This window comes from Bubalus kerabau, chromosome X (assembly GCF_029407905.1).
Source record: "Bubalus kerabau isolate K-KA32 ecotype Philippines breed swamp buffalo chromosome X, PCC_UOA_SB_1v2, whole genome shotgun sequence".
Classification (NCBI taxonomy): domain Eukaryota; kingdom Metazoa; phylum Chordata; class Mammalia; order Artiodactyla; family Bovidae; genus Bubalus; species Bubalus kerabau.
Window position 1 is genome coordinate 157974416 of NC_073647.1, and position 20185 is coordinate 157994600.

The 20185-nt window shown below is 43.4% G+C and overlaps 1 pseudogene; it reads left to right on the forward strand.

Annotated features, from left to right (window-relative positions):
- Nucleotides 1–7475: 7475 nt before the first annotated feature.
- On the forward strand, nucleotides 7476–19006 carry LOC129640247 (testis-specific Y-encoded protein 1-like; annotated as a pseudogene).
- Nucleotides 19007–20185: the final 1179 nt, after the last annotated feature.

A 20185-nucleotide genomic window follows, 5' to 3' on the forward strand; every position in this document is an offset into this window, starting at 1 on the left:
TTCTTTCATGTTGTAGGAGGAAAGTGGAATGATCCTCATTTCCACAGACACTTAAATACAGACTAATTATCAAGGAGGGATTTTGGGCAAGATATTCGAAACTAGATAATGGTGAAAGGTGAGAGATAACAGAATGAAAGCCTGAATACGGTGGCTGTGAAGCCAGGTTTGGAGGAGACACACTACCCCTGCCATGTGACACATCAGTGGGGAGTTAGAGATGAAGATGGCAGATGAGTTTCGAGGTCTCCTCAGGGGCATTTAAAATGCCTCTTTTATCCCACCAAACCCTCTGAATTTCTCCCTGTCCTCCCCTAGAATTGTCAGGATCGGGCTTTGTGATGCCAAGGCTCACCCAGGGCCACCATTGGCTGGGGAAGTTATTTGCTGAGCTCATAAATCATAAGGGTGTGGCCCCCTCAAGAGGAATATATATAGGAGTGCTCAGGGGCCCTGGAGCATACCACTGCGAGTCTTCAAAATGACAAAAGACAACCCCAAGTGGAGCAAGGGCAAACGTATTCAGTGCGTTCTCACAGCCTGAAGACAGGGGTTTCAGACTGGAAACTACAAAACTGAGGTGAGCTAAGTGAACACTGAGAAAATGAGGTCGGATGGAAGTTTTCTGGTATGTGCCCCAGGATTGAATGGTCTTCAAGGAGCTTTAAGTCCACCTTGTGGAGTTCCCTGGTGGCTCAGAAGGTAAACCGTCTCCCTGCAATGCAGGAGACCTGGGTTCAATCCCTGGTTCAGGAAGATCCCCTGCAGAAGGAAATGGCAATCCACTCCAGTACTCTTGCCTGGAAAATTCCGTGTATGGAGGAGCCTGGTGGGCTACAGTCCATGTGTTCGCAAAGAGTCAAACATTACTTAGTGACTTCACTTTCTGTCTTTCACTTTGTAGGAGGAAAGTGGATGAGATAGTTGGGTGACATCACCGACTCAATGGACATTAGTTTAGATGGACTCTGGGATTTGGTGGTGGACAGGGAGGCCTGTGTGCTCCCTCCATGGGGTCACAAAGCGTCAGACTCGACTGAGTGACTAAAGTGAACTGGATTGCAAGAAGATCAAACCAGTCAATCCTAAAGGAGGTCAGCCCTGAATATTCATTGGATGGACTGAAGCTGAAGCTCCAAATTTTAGCCACCTGATGCAAAGATCAGATTCATTGGAAAAGACCCTGATGCCTGGTATAGATTCAAGGCAGGACGAGAAGGGGATGGCAGAGAATGAGTTGGTTGGATGGCAGTACTGGCTCAATAGACATGAGTTTGAGCAACTCCAGGGGTTGGTGATGAATAGGGAAGCCTGGTATGTTGCAGGCCATGGGGTCACAAAGATTTGACATGATTGACCGACTGAAGAGAACTGAATTGAAATATTTCTAGGAGAATGGGATATATATGTGAATTCTGGCTCCAGCTTGATTAAGTATGCTATTAAGTAAGATTTGTTGGAACAAATCAGATAGAGAAGTCTCCCACAAGACCCACCCTCCCCCAAATAATATCTCCTGAATTTCTAAGTGGTGGCACTGCACTTGGTCTAGTATAGTATTCCCAGGGTTAAGATTGCAAAAGCTCATTGAGGCCAGAATCACATTAGCTTATTAAATATTGAAAAGTGTCCCTGTGGTCTGCAGGAAGGTCTAGAGCTGCTCCCACCAGCTCAGAAAGCCAGGTCCTAGCCCTGAAATCTCTGTTTGATTCTCCTCTCCATCTTCCTCCTTCTAATCACCAACCTGTAGCACTCTCTGTCACTTGCCCTGGAAAGGTTCTTTGTTCTTGCAGTCTTCGTCATCTTCCAAGAATGCATGTACATTGTCCATATTTTGAACTGTCTGCTGATTGAATGAAAACATTTGAGGAATGGAAATGTGAGCCTGCAGAGTGGCCTGAACGGAAACTTCTTGATTAAGTTCCATAGAGGGAACCTGCACTACCTTCTGGCTAAGTTGAATGTTAGTGATTTGAATCACATCGAATGTGTCAGCCAGGAGATGAACATTTTCTCTCTGAAACTGGCACTAAAGGCTTTTATATTACTTCACTTTGGTTGTACCTCTTCTCCAAGGTGTCCTGTACCTGGTACTGTTGCCTCCAAATATTCTCAGTTATGCATGTCTTGGGTATGATGTGATGGAGAACAGACTCTGTCTTTTATTCTTGGCTAAGAAAGAAGGTCAAGAGGTTTTGTTTCTCTAGTTGGTAGAGGACTTAACATCTACCCTCTCTATCAATCCTGGGGATATGTGTCTGGCATGGCTGCAGGTGTTAACGGTGAGCTTGCCTGGAGTTGTGGTTTTGCTGCTCACAACAGCCCTTGGTGTGGTTGAGGACCACGTGCATCTCCATGGGTTGGAGACCTTCAGTTTGGATTGGGGTTGTATCCCTATATTTTTAGGATATGTAGATTGCAAGCTAGAATGGTGGTCTCCTGGGGTTCTCAGGAATCGAGAGGGCTGGTGATAAGAGTGGCGGCCATACACTACAAATTCTGCCATGGAAATGGTGACACAAACACGCCTGGTCAACTGTCTTGTGGAGAGGCCCAGGTGGCTGCAACGGTTTTGGAGGGTTTGTTATCCTCTAGGCTGCCCCATGGCTACTGCAGCTTAGTGTCTGGGTTAGGGAAGGTGTAGGTTGGCATGGTTACCACAACTTCACACTTTTGTGACTTCCCCAAAGCAGTAGGCAGCAATGCCTTGGTCACTACCCTTTTTCTCCCCAGGATTTAAAAAAGATGTGTGGGAAGGATAAACGGAGAGGCCTGTATCTTTTCCACAAGGTCAGGCTGCTTTCCTTTGTGCTTATTTTCTTCTACCATTTCCTGTAAATTATGCTCATTTTAATGTTTCCTATGTCACCTTTACCCATGAAGTAGGAATAAGTTCTAACCCAGCTGAATCTCTAAACAAAGAATGAAAACTCTTAGGGAGCACTAGGACTTTGTGAGGATTATCAGTTGATGGGTAGGAGAATTCTTTTCCAGTTTCCATTCCCTGAAAATCTATGTAAGAAAAGGTGGATACTTTTGGAATTGACAGATTCTTTTCAAGAGAGATGCATAAATTGTTTTGCTAAAGCTGCCATAACAAAGTGTCCCATACCAGGGAGCTTCAATAAATGTTTTCCAAACTTCTGAGGATCAAGCCAGTAACTAAAGAGTCAGCTGATTTGTTTTCATCTGAGACCTCTTTTGGATTTTTAGTGGCCATTTTCTGGCTTCGTCTCCACATAGTCATGTTTCTGTGTTGTCTCTGACCGATCTCCTTTTCTTACAAAGTGCCAATCGTATTAACCCAACTACCTATCTAAAGGTCCTATTTCCAAATAGGGTCAGAAAGAAATTATAATTTACTCACAGTTTGACTAAAGTACAGAGAGTTAGAGCTTCAACATACAAATTTGGAGAGAACACAATTTATTGCATTCTATTGATTTTCTTCTTTCCACTTGGTACTGCTATATATGCATCTGTTTCCCAGGTTCACCCCAGTAACCAGGTATCCCCAACCCAGAAAGCAGCTGGTTAAGAAAAATGGGTTGTCCAGGGGTAATGTAGGTGAAACAAAAAATCAAAATTTCTTACCAACCCAGAAATCCTCACCACAAAGACATAAGGGAAGGAAAACATTTTTGTTTTTGAATGAATATTAAACCATAATGTGATGCTCATGATATGGAAACTACTAAAAATCATAAAGACAAAAGGTATACTGTATATGTGTATCCTAGCATCTCAGTTCATTACAGAATTTTCAAAATAATAAGTAGTCTTTAAATAAGACCTGATGACAACATTTTTCAGTTTGTTTCAGTTTGTCCTAAAGTCACTTGGTAATTGAGGTGACCATCAGCCTTTCCTAGTTTGCTTTATTACAGAAGAAGGATAAAACACATTCTCATACTTTGATGAGAGAATCTGGTTTTGGAATGAGGCATTCTCTCAGATAGTCTGCTACCCTCCAAAGACTTGAGATAAGGTGCTACTGTTACCAAATACCCATGTGCCCAACATAGTTAAGCTAAGCAATGTCAGAACATCGGCGTTTAAAACTGAGGGATTTTTTATTGCAGGGCATGAAAGGAATCGGGTGGCTTACACCTTTAAAAAAGGCTAACTTCCCAAAAGCTTTCAGCAAAGCCCACTTATAGGAAAGGTGAGGGAAGAGTGTGATTAGCTGTTTCAAACTTCTTCCTGTAGATCCTTTGTTCTTGAGGTAAAGTCAGGGTCAGGTAATGGTGCTCCTGTAAACCTCCATAGAAACAAATATTATTCCCTATCCTGAAAGGAAAGGACCCAAGTTTGACTTTCACCTTGCAAGGTCCTGCTTAGGAGGATGGTGTCCCTGTGCAGGCTGGCTACCCTGTCTGGGTGCATTCATCTAGCACCCATTCTTGGTCCTCCCACCAGTGCCCAGTCCCAGCTGAGGAGGCAACTCTCAGTTCTGTGCCCTCCACTTACCAAGATCCCCATACCAAACCCCGCCATCTTCAATGAGGGTACAGGTGCCTGGTATGCAGCTGGGCTTCAGTCTCCTCAGTTTAGCCAAATAGGGCACTGGGTCCCACAAACAGTGACCCATGCAAATTGCCACAACCATTAGGTCATGAATGTGGGGATGGGACACATTGGCTAGTGCTTTGAAACATGTCATGTCAGTGAGTGGCTCACGCAAGGACTCTAAGCCTCCGCAAGACCCAGCCGGTTCAGAAACTCTGCTGCTCACTACCCAGCCCAAGGCCAGAGACTTTCACTACACTCTGCTGAGAGGCTGACTGTTGGTGGAGTTGGACTTCAAACTTCACTTGTGTTCTTGTCCTAAGGGCTGCCATTCCATGTCCATCCTGCTTCTATTACAGTCTTCCTTGAAGAGATTATTTAACCTATGACCAAAAGTTGGTAACCTGGATCATCATGGTCCATTTCCACTAGCTCAGAAACCACGTTCCACTCTGTTTCTATAACTCAGGTATTTTAACAATGTCATGTGATTATAAAATTTTTGTCTTCTGCTAACCTAGTATTTTACCTAGCATAATGTCCTCAAGGACATATATATTGCCAGCAGGGGAACCATTTATTTATTCACTGTTGGAAGTACAGTTGATTTGTCATATTTTTAAACATGTTATTGTTGTAAGTCAGTCAAGCTGAACCAATTTCATCTGTACATATATCACTTCATTTTTGGATTTCTTTCCCATTTAGGTCACCATAGATCACTGAGTAGAGTCCCTTGTTTTATGTTTTCTTTCAAAATGTATTTATTTTTCATTTTAATCTGAGGATAAATGCTATACAATATTGTGATTATTTCTGCCATATATCAACATTAATGAGTCATAGGTATCAATGTGTCCCATCCATCGTCAAGCCCCTCCCACATCCTTCCTTACCCTATTCTTCTAGGTTGTTCCAGGGCACTCGCTTTGGATGCCCTGCTTCATGCTTATGAAAACCTGAATGATGATTTTCCTGCATGAAATATGTAATATTCTATATTTCACTTTAGAAAATATGAAATAAGAAATCTGTTTCATGTTTAAAAATCTACTTGTATATTTCATTCATCATATACTGAATCTTGTATGTTTCACATATGGATATATATACACACAGTTTTTCCTTCCTGAATATGGAATTCTAGATATTTCACATATTAAAGCTGAGCCTACATGTTCCTGGCTGAATTGTGAAATTGTATACATCCTATATGAACATATCAGTTAAGTTTTACTGACATGAAGAATGCAATTAAGATATGGGGAAGCAATATGAATTTGGGATTAGCTCTATTTCAAAAATGAAATTCTGGCCACCACTGTTTCTTCATGAAATGTGGAATTCTTTCTATTTCTCATTTATATCAAGACAACGATTTTCCCCCATGAAATATGGAATTCTTTGTATTCTCATCTATATCTAGACAACGATTTTCCCCTATGAAATTCTCTGTATGTCCTGTATCAAAATCTAGGCACTAATCTTCCTTCATGGAAGTTGGAATTCTCTATATTTCACATCTGAAGATCAGAATGGAGATTTTCCTATTTTCCTAAGAAATAAGGAAATCTCTGTATTTATGTGAGCCACTGGTACTTCAGCTACTTAAACACCTGTGTTCCCTGTTTCCATTTGTGTCCCTATGCCTGGAGCTGACAGATGTTGGGCCAGGTGTTCCAGGAAGTTTTGGTTAGGGGGTGCCATGTGAGGGCCAGGCAGGGAGCCAAGGGAAGTGGTGTACTCCTTCCTCAGAGATTGGCTGCATTCCCGACACTGCTCTAGCCTAATGCACAAGTTTTGGGATGGACTCTGCAGCACCTGACCTCCCCACCCCCACGTCCTGCCCAGGGCTTGCAGTTTGGATCCAAGGTGAGCACCTCTGTCCCTGAGGTACCCAGGAACCCTGTCTCACCTGTGTGGACTCCAGAGCACAAGTAGTTGCCTGCTGCCCCAGAGGCAATTTCAGGCTTGAGGAGGGTTGAAGCATCAGGTTCAGGTTCCTTGATTTGGCTGTTACTGGCCCTGCTGTCTCACTCGCTCGTCAGGATCTTCTACACTGTTGTTCATGCAAATGGATTCCGAGGACTCAGCCATAGCTTTGTCTTGAGCCGAGTTTGTCAGCTGGGTCACCGCTGCCAGAGTGCCCATTATTCCAAGGGGTGTGGTCCTGTGAGGAAAGGCCTTTAGGATTCATTTCATTGGTACCCGATAGGGTCTGGAGGTCAGGGTATAGAAGTCAGTCCCCTCTCTCCAACATATTACACGTGTATGATGTCACAAGGCTGTGGGAACAAGCGTGTCTTACATTCCCTGCTCATAGGCTGTAGGCAAGAAACCAATTGGAGGGGAGTGACTGAGGCTGGATGTGTATGGATGTGGGAGTTGGACTATAAAGAAAGCTGAGCGCCAAAAAGTTGATGCTTTTGAGCTGTGGTGTTGGAGAAGACTCTTGAGAGTCCATTGGACTGCAAGGAGATCCAACCAGTCCATCCTAAAGGAGATAAGTCCTGGATGTTCATTGGTAGGATTGATGTTGAAGCTGCAACTCCAATACTTTGGCCACCTGATGCGAAGAGCTGACTCATTTGAAAAGACCCTGATGCTGGGAAAGATTGAGGGCAAGAGGAGAAGGGGAAAACAGGATGAGATGGTTGGATGGCACCACCGACTCAATGGACATGGGTTTGGGTGGACTACGGGAGTTGTTGATGGACAGGGAGGCCTGGCGTGCTGTGGTTCATGGAGTCACAAAGAGTCAGCCACTACTGAGCAACTGAACTGAACTGACTGAGGATGTGGGAACCCGCTGTGCTTTGGTGTCTAGCTCCTTTGCAGCTCTGGGCCAATGCCAGGGCCACATGAAGAGTAAGACCAGAGGAAGGCAGGAGCACCCCAGGACCAACCTGAATCTGCTTAGTTGTGAGCCCAGGTCTTCAAGGCTCAGGGGCTCTGGACCCGCTGGCATGATGCAGCCATCTGGGGATGTTCACGGACCAGGTGGCACACCAGGCGAGGAGGCCGCCCTTATCAGGAGGCAGGGAGGTGGTGGAGGAAGGTGAGGCCCTGGAGGAGGGAGAGGTGTTGGGAATTGGGCAAGAGTTCCAGTTGCTGGTGGAAGACATCATTGAGGAGGTTGAAGTTGCTGGGGATTTTCTCCCCAGGACTTGGAAGTGACGAACCTGAAAGAATGACATTCGGACAGTCTCTTGCAAGGACTGACAAGTTTATTTCTGCAGTCAAGCCTTTTTATAGAAGCAGGAACAAAGAGCTTAGAGTATATAGCCAGCAGAGCGCATACATGGTTAACACCTAATCAGTAAAAATATTTCAAGGACAGCGTGCTCTAAGTGACCCATGTGCTTATCCCATAACCCGTTTTCTCAAGCAACATCCTTAATATTTATTATGAAATCTTGGCGCCGGGCACAACCAAAGGCAGGAGATGTTTTTCTGTCTGCAGCACACAAAGCCGGGGTACTTCTGGCCTTTCGCCATTTTCCCAAGGACTTCCTCCAACCGGCTATTTTGTACTGTGCTTCCCAACATATCCTCCTTTTGTTTTTAATTTAAGCATGGCAGCTGCTAGTTGGACTCTATTGTAGGAGGCACGGAGTCTTGAGTAGAGACATCTGTATCCTATACACAATGACAGAAAAAGCAGGGTGATTAATACATATATAAAAATGTTGCTTCCTGAAAACCAAGTTTGAGGGTCTAGAGACGATAGGGTTTTGGTTAAAGTATCATAAAATTGAGTGCTGTACAATTCCTTAGGTACTTTAACTTGAAAATTAGCAACTTGTTGTTTCAACAAATTGATGTCTAAACTTGAGTTATCTGTGAGATCTTGCAAATGCACTTTAACTTTATCCCAAGGATATTCAGTGCTATTATAGGGCATGTTAGTCAGACAAAAAGAAGTAAAATTCCAGTGACAACATATACGTGTTTGGAAAGTCAGTTGCTGCACTTGATCTCCTAAGTGGATAACCACAGTTTGTAACTCATTAATTCGTGTTTGTAATTGCTGATCTATTTGAGCTTGTCGAGTCCAAAGATCATGAGAGTCTTTGAGCCAAGCAGTGATAAAATCATGATTTTGTATAGAATTATGTAAAGCCATACCAGACAAAGTTCCTACAGTCACAATGGAGATAAGGCTTAAGATGCCTGCAATAATCCACCCAATGATGCGCTTAGATCACCTAAGTCCAGTTTTCAACAATACAGAAAGAAATACAGAATCAGTCCAAGGCTCAGTTAAATTTACAGGAAGCCATAACTCAGATCTTTGTTTAACTAGCGCAATGCTAGCATTGTGATATGAAATGGTGTGATTAAGGCAGGTATACAATGCACATGCAGTACAATTGACAATCTTGGCTGATAAGTCAATATCAAAATGCCCTACAATAAACAAGTACGGAAGGTGAACACATGATTGAATATAACCAGTACTATTGTATAGGAAGGTATAATTAGAAGGACGAAACATACCCACAGTCCCATAAACACTAGTGAAGTGCTCTAAGGCTGCTGGAATTTTCCAAATGTGCCATTGCTCTGGCCCCACAATGGGGACGACAATCCTGGGTCGTGGGGGTGATAAGCCCCCGTTATACTAATTCAGCAATATGTCCTTATCAGTCCAGAAACTTGTCTTAGACTTAGGAAAGCCTCCAATGCTTTATCTATTAAACCAGGAGCAATTATGATATTCCTCCTGCTCTTCAGAACAGTTTACAAACAACCCATGAGGTCCCCAGTTGACAAATTTAAATGTATGATTAGTATGATCTTGCTGAATTATAGAAACTTTCCCAAATTGGCCTCGACAATCAGACCAATGTAACGGTTGTATCTCCTGTTTTCTTCTCCAAGATACAGTATGACATGAAGGTTCCTCTGGTTGAAAAAGCGAGTTCGAATAGTTGGCTGTCTGGCCTGGATAATGTCGCTCAGAGCCATTAAGTAAGAAAGATGTCGTAGCAAACATTCCCAGATGCAAAGCAGTCCCATTATTGGCAGAGTATGCCCACCACTGTGGGAAGATAGTCATGCAAAGGGGATGAGATCCGAAACAGATAGGCAAGGTTTTGAATCCCACGGAAATGTTGATTGGTTTTCCCTCATCTTCTTCATGAATTGGTCGCTTTATGGACCAGGGACTTGGAAAATGCATGCTATCATTAGTAAGATCATAGGGGCTTTATCTACCCAATCCACTATGGAGAGAAGTGGTGGGTTGGGTATGTATTCCCAATAAATATATTCTGCACTTACCCCAGAGGAACAGGAAAGAACAGCTAACATTGCCAGAAACAGCTTATCTGGAGTCATAGGAGTTCCAGTACTCTTCAGTGTCTGCTCAGCCTGACGAGTCATGTTTTTCACTTGATCCCATGTCAGGTAAGGATTCAGACAATGGCGTTTACTCATTGGCTCCTCCAGGGTCATTGATGAGACCCTTCGTGTCAACTACATCACTTCCCGAGGGAGTCTGGTCTCGGGGTTCCTCTCAGTAATGGACATGGTGAAGGGGAACCCAGATTTCCTCTCCATCTGCAATGACAAGACCATAACCCTTGCCTAGGAGTTGTAAGATTCCTGGTAGCCACTGATTAAATTGCTTATACCATATTGGTGTATTGATTTCTAATTTGCTCTTTTTGTCTTCTGCAAAATGTCTATCTGCACGAGTATCAGAATTATTTTTTGTTAAGTTTTAAAAATTTAGGGAATAAAGAGTTAAAGATAATAATAATTGAGGGTTCATAGGATAAGAAGTGTATCTCCTCTTCCATAGTCCCCCTTTCTGTTTTAATAAATGAGTTTTTAGGGTGTGGTGGGCTTTTTCAATAATGGCTTGACCCTGAGGATTATAGGGTATTCCTGTAATGTGTGTTATGTTCCATTCTGATAAAAATGAATGAAATGAATGTGAGGTGAATGCAGGTCTATTGTCTGTTTTCAAGACAGAAGGAATCCCCATAATGGGGAAGGTGAGTAGGAGTGTGGAAATGGCATGTTTATTGGATTCTGAAGAGATAGGTATTGCCCAGATAAAGCCTGAAAATGTATCAATTGAGACAAAAAGCAAAGAAAACTTTCCTAAGGAGCAGTTAGTGAAATCAGATTGCCAAAGGGAGTTAGGCTGTTGCCCCTGGGGATTAATTCCTGAAATCGTAGTTCATAAGTACAGAGGGGTGCAGACATCATAGGTTTTAATAAGATGCTGCACTTCAGTGAGAGGAATATGGTAGTTAGAGTGCAATCTGTTAGCATTGGTATGAAGATTAGCATGTTCGTCATTGGCAGACGTAAAAATGGGAGCTATGAGCCTGTCAACAGCATCGTTTCTTGCAACCAGAGGGCCAGGTAAACCTGAATGAGCACGTATATGTGCAATAAAGAAAGGTTCCATACATGAGCAAATTAAAGTTTGAGTCTGTGAAAAGAGAATATATAATTCTTCATCTAGGTTGTATAAAAAGGTGGTAACAAAATCAGGAAAAAGGGAAGCAAGGTATTTGGAATCAGTATATATGTTGCAGGATAATGGTTGAAGCGACAAAAGAGCATATAAAGCATACAGTTCAACTCTTTGTATTGAAGAATAGGTAGTGGGTAATTTCTCTTTGATATCAGGGCCGACAATTCCTGCTATGCCTTTCTTGTTGCCATCAATGAAATAGGTGGGTGCATTGGAAATAGGCTGGGATGCAATGATGTTAGTTACAATGAATTTAGTACATTGTAGAAAGTCTCACAATTTTCCTTTTGGCAGATGAAATGAGATAACATTCTGAAAATCACTTAATGCCATTTGCATGGTCAAGTTATATTGTAAGGCAATTTGCAATTCCTTTTTTGTCAAGGGAACGTGTATTGCATATGGATCAAATCCAGTCAAAGTTTGTATATGGCTTCTTCCTGACACAATTAAGTGCCCTATTTTCTTGATATATAATTTTTTTAGACTGTTTAGTGTGTAAATATACCCATTCTATTGGGCTATGCTGAGTTATAATTGCAGTGGGCGAATGTTCAGTGGGGAATATATATAAAGAAATTGGTTGATCATAATCTAGCTGAGTTGAAAAAGATTGTTGAATGCGTTTCTCCATTAAGGCCAGTTCTTTTTTGGCCTCTTTTGTTAGCTGCCTAGGGCTATTAGGGTCAGGGGATCCCTCTAAAATTTTAAATAGATTTTGTAAGGCATAGGTGGGGATGCTGACAGATGGCCGCAGCCAATTAATATCTCCTAGCAATTTTTGAAAATCACTCAGCGTGCATAGAGACTGCATAGAAATTTGAGTTTTTTGAGGTTTGATTTTAGATTCTTCCATAACATGTCCTAAATAATTAAAGGGTGCTTTCCATTGAATTTTATCTGGCACAACAAGCAGGCCATGATTTTGAAGAGTAGTAGTAACTTCATTGTATAACTGTTGCAAACAGAGTTCAGATTCCATAGAAAGAAGTATATCATCCATGTAATGAATTATAAATGCAGTAGGATATTTATCTCTAATGGGTTGTAATAAAACACATATGAGATATTGGCAAATGGTAGAAGAGTTCATCATTCCCTGAGGTAGCACCTTCCATTGAAATCTTTTAACAGGAGCCATGTGATTTATAGAAGGAACTGAAAAGGCAAAACGTTTTCTATCTTAACGGTGCAGAGGTATAGTAAAAAAGCAGTCTTGTAAGTCAATAATAACTACAGACCATCGTTTTGGTACCATAGAAGGGGAGGGCAATCCGGGTTGTAAGGGCCCCATAGGTAACATGGTATTATTAACATTTCTTAAATCTATCAACATTCACCATTTTCTTGATTTCTTTTTTATTACAAAAACAGGGGAATTCCATGGGGAAAATGAAGGTTCTATATGAGCTTTTTGTAATTGTTCATTTATTAATTGCGTAAGAGCTGCCAATTTTTCTTTAGTTAGGGGCCATTGAGGTGTCCATATTGGGGTATCAGATTCCCAATCGAGAGGCAGTGGTGTTAATTCAATGGCCCCCATTAAAAAGGTTCATTTAAAGACATTGTGGCTTTCGTTTGTTCAAGAAAATCCCGTCCCCATAAATTGATAGGGATATTAGTAATATATGGTTTAAGATAAGTTACAATTTGATCAGGGCCATACATTTGTAAATAGGATGCATTGACAAAAGTTTGTGTGGCATCGGTTTTATCCACTCCTAATAGTCTAGAAGGAGCCATAACCTTACCCCAATCAAGGGGCTATTCTGCAGCTCTAATGATTGAAATGTTAGTTCCGGTATTTAACATGCCTGTGAAATTTTTTCCCCGTATGTGTAAAGTAAGCATGGGTTTCTGATGTTCCTTTAATAAGGTGGATAGTGCAGCAGTAAGGTTGGTACTGCCAAAGCCTCCCTGCCGAACTTTATCAGATGCCTTCATTGGTTTGACATATGGCAAAAGTAATAATCGTGCAAAATGTTCCCCTTTTTGTAAGTATACATTTCCCATTTTCACAACATTTACCATAACATGTATTTCCCCTTCATAATCTTCATCCATAACATTGGTCAATACCACTAAACCTCTCATTGTGCAGCTATTACATCCCCAAATCAGTCCCATTGTCCCGGGTGCAATCGGGCCATAATATCCAGTGGGAATTTTGTGGGGGTTGTATAATTCTATTAGTTCCATATCATAAGGACTAGGTATATCAATGCAAGCACTGTAGCTGCTTGTAGCGTCATAATGTTAGGTGGTCCTTTTGTAGCAGGGCTAGGGGACGGCCCCTTTATCAGTTTCCCTGTTGTTTTTGTTGTGCATCGGGGTTCGAGGTGTTTCCATCCTTAACAAATTTAGAATGACATTCATTCAGCCAATGGAACCCCTTTTTACATCTTGGACATACTCCTCGGGGTCTCTTCTTATTAGAAGTAGTATTTTTTCTGGCCTGTGTTGGCATGCAACATTGTTTTTTCATATGGCTGGGCTTCCCACAGTTAAAACATTTGGTATTAGCAGCTTTCTGTACATTAAAGGTTTCCAATGTTGCCAATTTTGTTCTATGGGACATAGATCCGTTATCCCTACATGCTTTCAAATATTCCATAAGAGAGCCAGTCAGCTCTCTTACACTGTTGGTGGGAATGCAAACTAGTTAAGCCACTATGGATAACAGTGTGGAGATTCCTTAAAAAACTGGAAATAGAACTGCCTTATGATCCAGCAATCCCACTGCTGGGCATACACACTGAGGAAACCAGAAGGGAAGGAGACACATGTACCCCAGTGTTCATCGCAGCACTGTTTATAATAGCCAGGACATGGAAGCAACCTGGATGTCCATCAGCAGATGAATGGATAAGAAAGCTATGGTACATATACACAATGGAGTATTACTCAGCCATTAAAAAGAATACATTTGAATCAGTTCTAATGAGGTGGTTGAAACTGGAGCCTATTATACAGAGTGAAGTAAGCCAGAAAGAAAAACACCAATACAGTATACTAACACATATATATGGAATTTAGAAAGATGGTAACAATAACCTTGTGTACGAGACAGTGAAAGAGACACTGATGTATAGAACAGTCTTATGGACTCTGTTGGAGAGGGAGAGGGTGGGAAGATTTGGGAGAATGGCATTGAAACATGTATAATATCATGTATGAAACGAGTTGCCAGTCCAGGTTCGATGCACGATACTGGATGCTTGGGGCTGGTGCACTGGGACGACCCAGAGGGATGGTATGGGGAGGGAGGAGGGAGGAGGGTTCAGGATGGGGAACACATGTATACCTGTGGTGGATTCATTTCGATATTTGGCAAAACTAATACAATATTGTAAAGTTTAAAAATAAAATTAAAAAAAAAAAAAGAGCCAGTCTCTTGAATTGGTCTGAGCATGGATTGACATTCCTTATTAGAATTTTCAAAAGCAAGTTGTTTTAAAATAACATTTTGTAAAGTCACATCCTTAATAGATTTCTCAACTGCATCCTTTAATTTTCCTATAAATTGAGAATATTCCTCCTCATGTCCTTGAATAATCTTAACAAATGAACCATCAGAGTTAGTGCTATCAACCTTTGCCCATGCCCTGCAGGCAGTTTCTTTAATGAAATGTAACATCTCAGGGGTAATATTAGCTAATTGCACCATTACATCGGCCATAGTCCCTGTTCCAGTCAGTATATCATAAGTTAAATTGGCAGGGTTACCATGAGATTGCTGGTCAATCATCAGCTGTCGGGCCTCATCATTAACCCACATTTGCCACTGCAGTAATTGTTGAGGATTTAAAACCATCTTTGCTACTTGAAAAAAATCATATGGCATCCAATGGTTAGCCCATCCTCTGAAAAATTCTATACAGTAAGGAGAAGTAGGTCCATACAGAGTACATGCTTTCTTAAAGTTAGACAACATGCCAAAATCTACACCAGCCCAAGAATTTTGACCCTGGATGGGTTGATCAAATTGTATTGGGAAAGTGAAAGCACAAGCAGGCATCTCCCAAGGAGGAGTGAAGCGGTTAGTACGAGCAAGGTTAGCAACTGCAGTTACAGACAGAGCAGAAGGAAAAGCCTCAGATTTGGGCTGTCCACTGAACGAAATGACTTCCGCCTTAAGCAGTTTCGGTTTTGGCACATCCTTAATAGATACATCGTCAAGTTGTCTTTCCAGGGTTTGTGTTTGATTGAGCATGACATTCTTGCATTTCAAAGCACCTTGCATGTCTTGTTCATCAAGCTCTTATTCATGCAAAGACCGAATAGTCTGTACCTCCAAATCAACATTATGTCCTTCAATTTGTTCTATGACAGCCTGTATGAGTGGCTAGGTAACCCACCATTGAGGAGGAATGTGAACTCCCTGCCGATATGCTTGCAAAACATTATTCTTAACCCTTTTCCATACATCAAGATCAAGCGTCCCTTCCTCCGGGAACCATGGATTATGTTCCAATAGTATATGATAGCAATCATTCAATTGATCTCCTGAAACATTAACACCGTTTTGTTTCAAAAAATGATGCATTATAGAAATGAAAGGAATTTTACTGCTACGTTGTCCCATCTTTCTGCAGGGGCTCGTCACTTTGCTCAGCCTTCCTTTCAAGTCCCTGTTCGGGTGCCACCTGCTGGGGATTTTTTTCTCCCCAGGACTTGGAAGCGACGAACCTGAAAGAATGACACTCGGACAGTTTCTTGCAAGGACTGACAAGTTTATTTCTGCAGTCAAGCCTTTTTATAGAAGCAGGAACAAAGAGCAGAGTGCGTACAGGGTTAACACCTAATCAGTAAAAATATTTCAAGGACAGCACGCTCTAAGTGACCCATGTGCTTATCCCATAACCCGTTTTCTCAAGCAACATCCTTAATATTTATTATTAAATCTTAGCGCCAGGCATAAGCAAAGGCAGGAGATGTTTTTCTGCCCACAGCACACAAAGCCGGGATACTTCTCGCCTTTCGCCATTTTCCCAAGGACTTCCTCCAACCGGCTATTTTGTACTGCGCTTCCCAACAGAAGTGGTGGTGGAGGAGGGGCAGGAGAAGGTGTCCTCGCAGGAGTGGGAGGAAAAGTCAGAGGAGAAGGGCCAGGAACATCCAAGGACAGAAGCCTCAAGTGGCCAGGCCCCACTGGAGGCAATGGAGGCATTGGCAGCCCTGCAGATGGAGCTGAGCTCCGTGAATGAGAAAGACCCCAAAGCCTATCTTCGGCTCCAGAGGAAGGACCATCAGAGGAGAAAAGTGTCCCTTGAATTAGAGAAGTGCCATCATCCAGGGCATCCCTGGCTTCGGGCCCAAAGCTGTATCCTTACTGCCACTTCTTAGGGGTCAGCTGCTTAGGAGGAGGAGAAGAAACAGGAGCAGGAGGAAGGGTCGGGGTGGGGGCACTGGCCAGGCAAAGGGGGGGCCAGGGAGTTGGGGGCTGCGGGTGTTGCAATCTCCAAAGACACAGTGCCAGCAGACCCTGGGAATCGCTATACCTGTGTCTGAGCAATTGACTATGGGAGGCTCCTTTTGGCTCACATCTGAATAGAAGCCAAACACTTTGGCGGGGAATGTATGTCATCAGTGACTAGAGACAGTGTGCCAGAGTAGCATTTCCAGAGACTTATTATTGGAATTGTGGGTTATCTGGTAAAGTAGCAGAGAGACTGGCCATCCTACAACCAATCCCGGTCAATCTGAGCCCTTGTGGTTGTGCCGACTCATGCAGTGTTAAACCCGGAGGTTGTCCACATGCAAGGTGGAGCTGGAAACGGCTCCTGTCCTCATAGGAAATTAGTGCCAGACAGCTCCAGACACACCCATGCCCCCTTGTGGAGATAGGAAGCAGGTCAGAGACCCAGGGCTCTCTTGTTAAATACACACGCGTGCACGCGTGTGCACACACACACACACACACACACACACACACTTTCCCTTGGAAAAGGTGTGCTACTGAGACTGCAGATCCTGACATTTTAAACAATTGAAATGCCACTACCCGGGACACACAGGCCAGGCATAGGTCAGGAGCAGTCAGAAACAAACCCTCCCTTGGTGGATGCAGAGAGGGGACACAGAGTGCCACAGGGGACCTAGAACTTTTAACATGTCTGATTGATTATGGGAACTGACTACTGTCATGCAGTTCCTGATCTTATGGGTGATGCCCTTGCTGTTCTGGTTAGCACAAATTGATACTTCGTCGTTCCTTGCAGCAGTCCCTAATCAGAATTGTCATTAGCACCAGGGATGGACTCTTCAGAGAAAAGGGTTGTCTGCTACACAGATCTTCTCCAAAAAGCTGAATGAATTTGGGGGTGAGGTTGGGATACCTAAGTGCTATGTTACTTGTAGCTAGGAGTGTTTGTTTCCAGAAATAAGCTAATTTTTAGAAGGTTGAGATGCTGCTTAGGGCCTTCCTGTTAGAAACAGCACCTCCTTGTGATAGTGCCTAGATATGCACAACCTTGGGGCTTGTTGGGCCTTCATACAGTCTAGATTGGCGGAACTGACTAGTGCTAGTAGAAAATTGAAGTCAGACAATGCCGGACTACTCCTTAGGCTAGCTTTTGTCATGCAGGCCTGTCACCTCTGGCATCTAGAGGCTCCTTGACCTAAAGCAGTTTGTGAACCACCCCCAGGTGACAGTCAGGATGAGTGACCAAGAAGACATGCTTAGCTACAGGAAACACTTGAAGGTCAGGCTGTGGACACCACAATGTGAAAGGGAGGTGACTGTGAAGGGGAGGGAACATGATTTATCCCTGCAAAGAGGAAAGGACAGCTCTCCTGTTAAGAGATTTCACAGCTCACCACCCCTCCACTTTGTCCTGGCAAGTGGAGGAACTCAGGTATCCACTGAGTGCTGCAAGATCATATTGTTCTTTTGGAACAACCAGCAATTCCAGAATGAAGTGACTGTTAAGGAGTATATCATTAGCATCACTGGTAAGAGGAAGCTCCCTGGATTTCAGGGGTAGGTGCCGGGAGCCAGCATGGGAGTTCCCACCCATGACAAAGGTCATGCAGAGAGGCCTGATATGCAAAGGCAAGTCAGGACTCGAGGGGCCCCCTGGACCTGCCTGAGCATCTACCCCAAAACCAGAATCTGTTTTACTACTCTACGACTTTCACCAACTCCTCTGACATTAACGGGGGGGCTATCCCCGACCACCTTTCTTTGAAGAAAATCAACTTAGAGCTCTACTTAATTAGCCTCCTGGGCATAATAGGAGTGTTTCAATCCAAACCCCTCAGATGGCTCTCTAACTTGCCTGACAGGTTTATCCGGACTCCTACAGCTACGCATATGGTTGTTTACAGCCTCCCAACTGTGAGAGGCATGGGAAGCTTAAGATATTCAAATAGTATAGAGCCTCTCGGGGAGTTAGAAATTATTAGAATAGAACTAGTAGAAGATTTCATTTTTGAGCTAATGCTTGCTGCCAAGTTTCCACATCCCCTGTATTGTGTCCTTTGGAGTATATTAATTAATATAGTTGGTATATAGAAAAAATAAGTAGTGGCCTTGGTGTTAACAACTTTAGACCCTTGAGGTAATAAATTCTTTCCTTGCTACAGCCCACTGCACCTTTGACCTATAGGAATGCAACTTTATCTAGTGCTTTCGGAGAGTGGCACCAAACTTTAGAAAAATTACTCTTAGAAAAAACAAGTTTTCTGGTTAACTAACCTTTATCGAAATAGAGAGTCATAAAATGTTAATAGGCCTTCTGGCCAGAAGATGATGTAAATCACCTAAAGCATTTGTATACGATAAGTCTGCAGAAAAGAAAGCCTGGTCTCGATAAGGATCAAAGACTGCTGACTTTGCATGACTTTACACCCCCTATTATCCTCTATGCACAACTTAAGGTATATAAGCTACCTTTGGAAATAAAGCTACAGGCCTTGCTCATCAGGCTTGGTCTCCCCGTGTTGTTCTTGCTTCCTTTTCTCTCCTTTTCTTCTCTGTTCTTCCTTCAGGATGACTGAATGGAGCATAAGGGCTCTCTGAGACCACTTATCTGCCTGGGCTTCTAAGACCCACTCGAGAAGGTACCTAAGGTGGGGCACCTTCAGCTATTCAAGAGGGCACCTGCAGCCTCCGTGGTCAGAGCAAGTTCGTTGTCACGAACTTTATTAGTTTCCCATGTAAACCAGTCAGATCAACCCTCTGTCTCTTTCTCCTTTTATCTATCCTTTCAATCGCCAATGCCATCCTCCTGAGGATATCCCTGGATCCAACCGGGGCTGGAGCCTGGTATGTAGGTGGAGAAAGGTTGAGTTGAACATGGCAGGTGATTTAGGTCCATCTCTGACACTCCCTTTCCTGCAGGATACCGAGCAACTCATTCCACTCCAATTCAGTGGTACCCGGGATTTGAAAAGTTGCTTATGAGCTGTGAAAGGCTCTGGGATTCCTGGCCTAAAAAAGAAAGGCATTCAATCAGTGGCCAGCGAGGATGCTTCATCAAAATACACATCAGAAGGGGCCAGAAAGAGTGAGCCTTTGCTAGGCTTTAGCCGGAGTTTATATAGCTACTGCTGCTGCTAAGTCGCTTCAGTCGTGTTCAACTCTGTGCGACCCCACAGATGGCAGCCCACCAGGCTCCCCTGTCCCTGGGTTTCTCCAGGCAAGAACACTGGAGTGGGTTGCCATTTCCTTCTCACACATAGTCACCCGCTGACTCAGAGGCAGTTTCAAGCTTGAGGAGGATTGCAGCATCAGGGTCAGGTTCCTTGCCTTTACCTCCCAACTGGCCGGGGTGTCCCACTTGCTTGTCTGGCACATTCACCCTGTGGCTCAAGCAAACAGATTTGGTGGAACTGCCCACCACTTAGTCTTGAGCTAAGACTGGCAACTGGATCACGGATGCCACAGCGCCCAGAATTCCAAGTGGTGTGTCCCTCTAAGGAAAGGCCTTTAGCTTCCATTTGATTGGTTCCTGCTGGGGATTTGAGGTCAGGCTGTGGAAGTAGGCCCCCACCTGCCAGCATACTACGCTGGTGTGACATCACAAGGCTCCCAGTGCACGTGTGTCTCAGCTTCCCTGTTGATAGGCTTTGGGCCAGCAACCAATCTTGGGGGACTGCTTGTGCCTTTGCAACGATTTTGCCGGTCAACTAATGTGCTTAGGTGTTCAGGTCCTTCGCAGGTCTGGGCCATGGCAA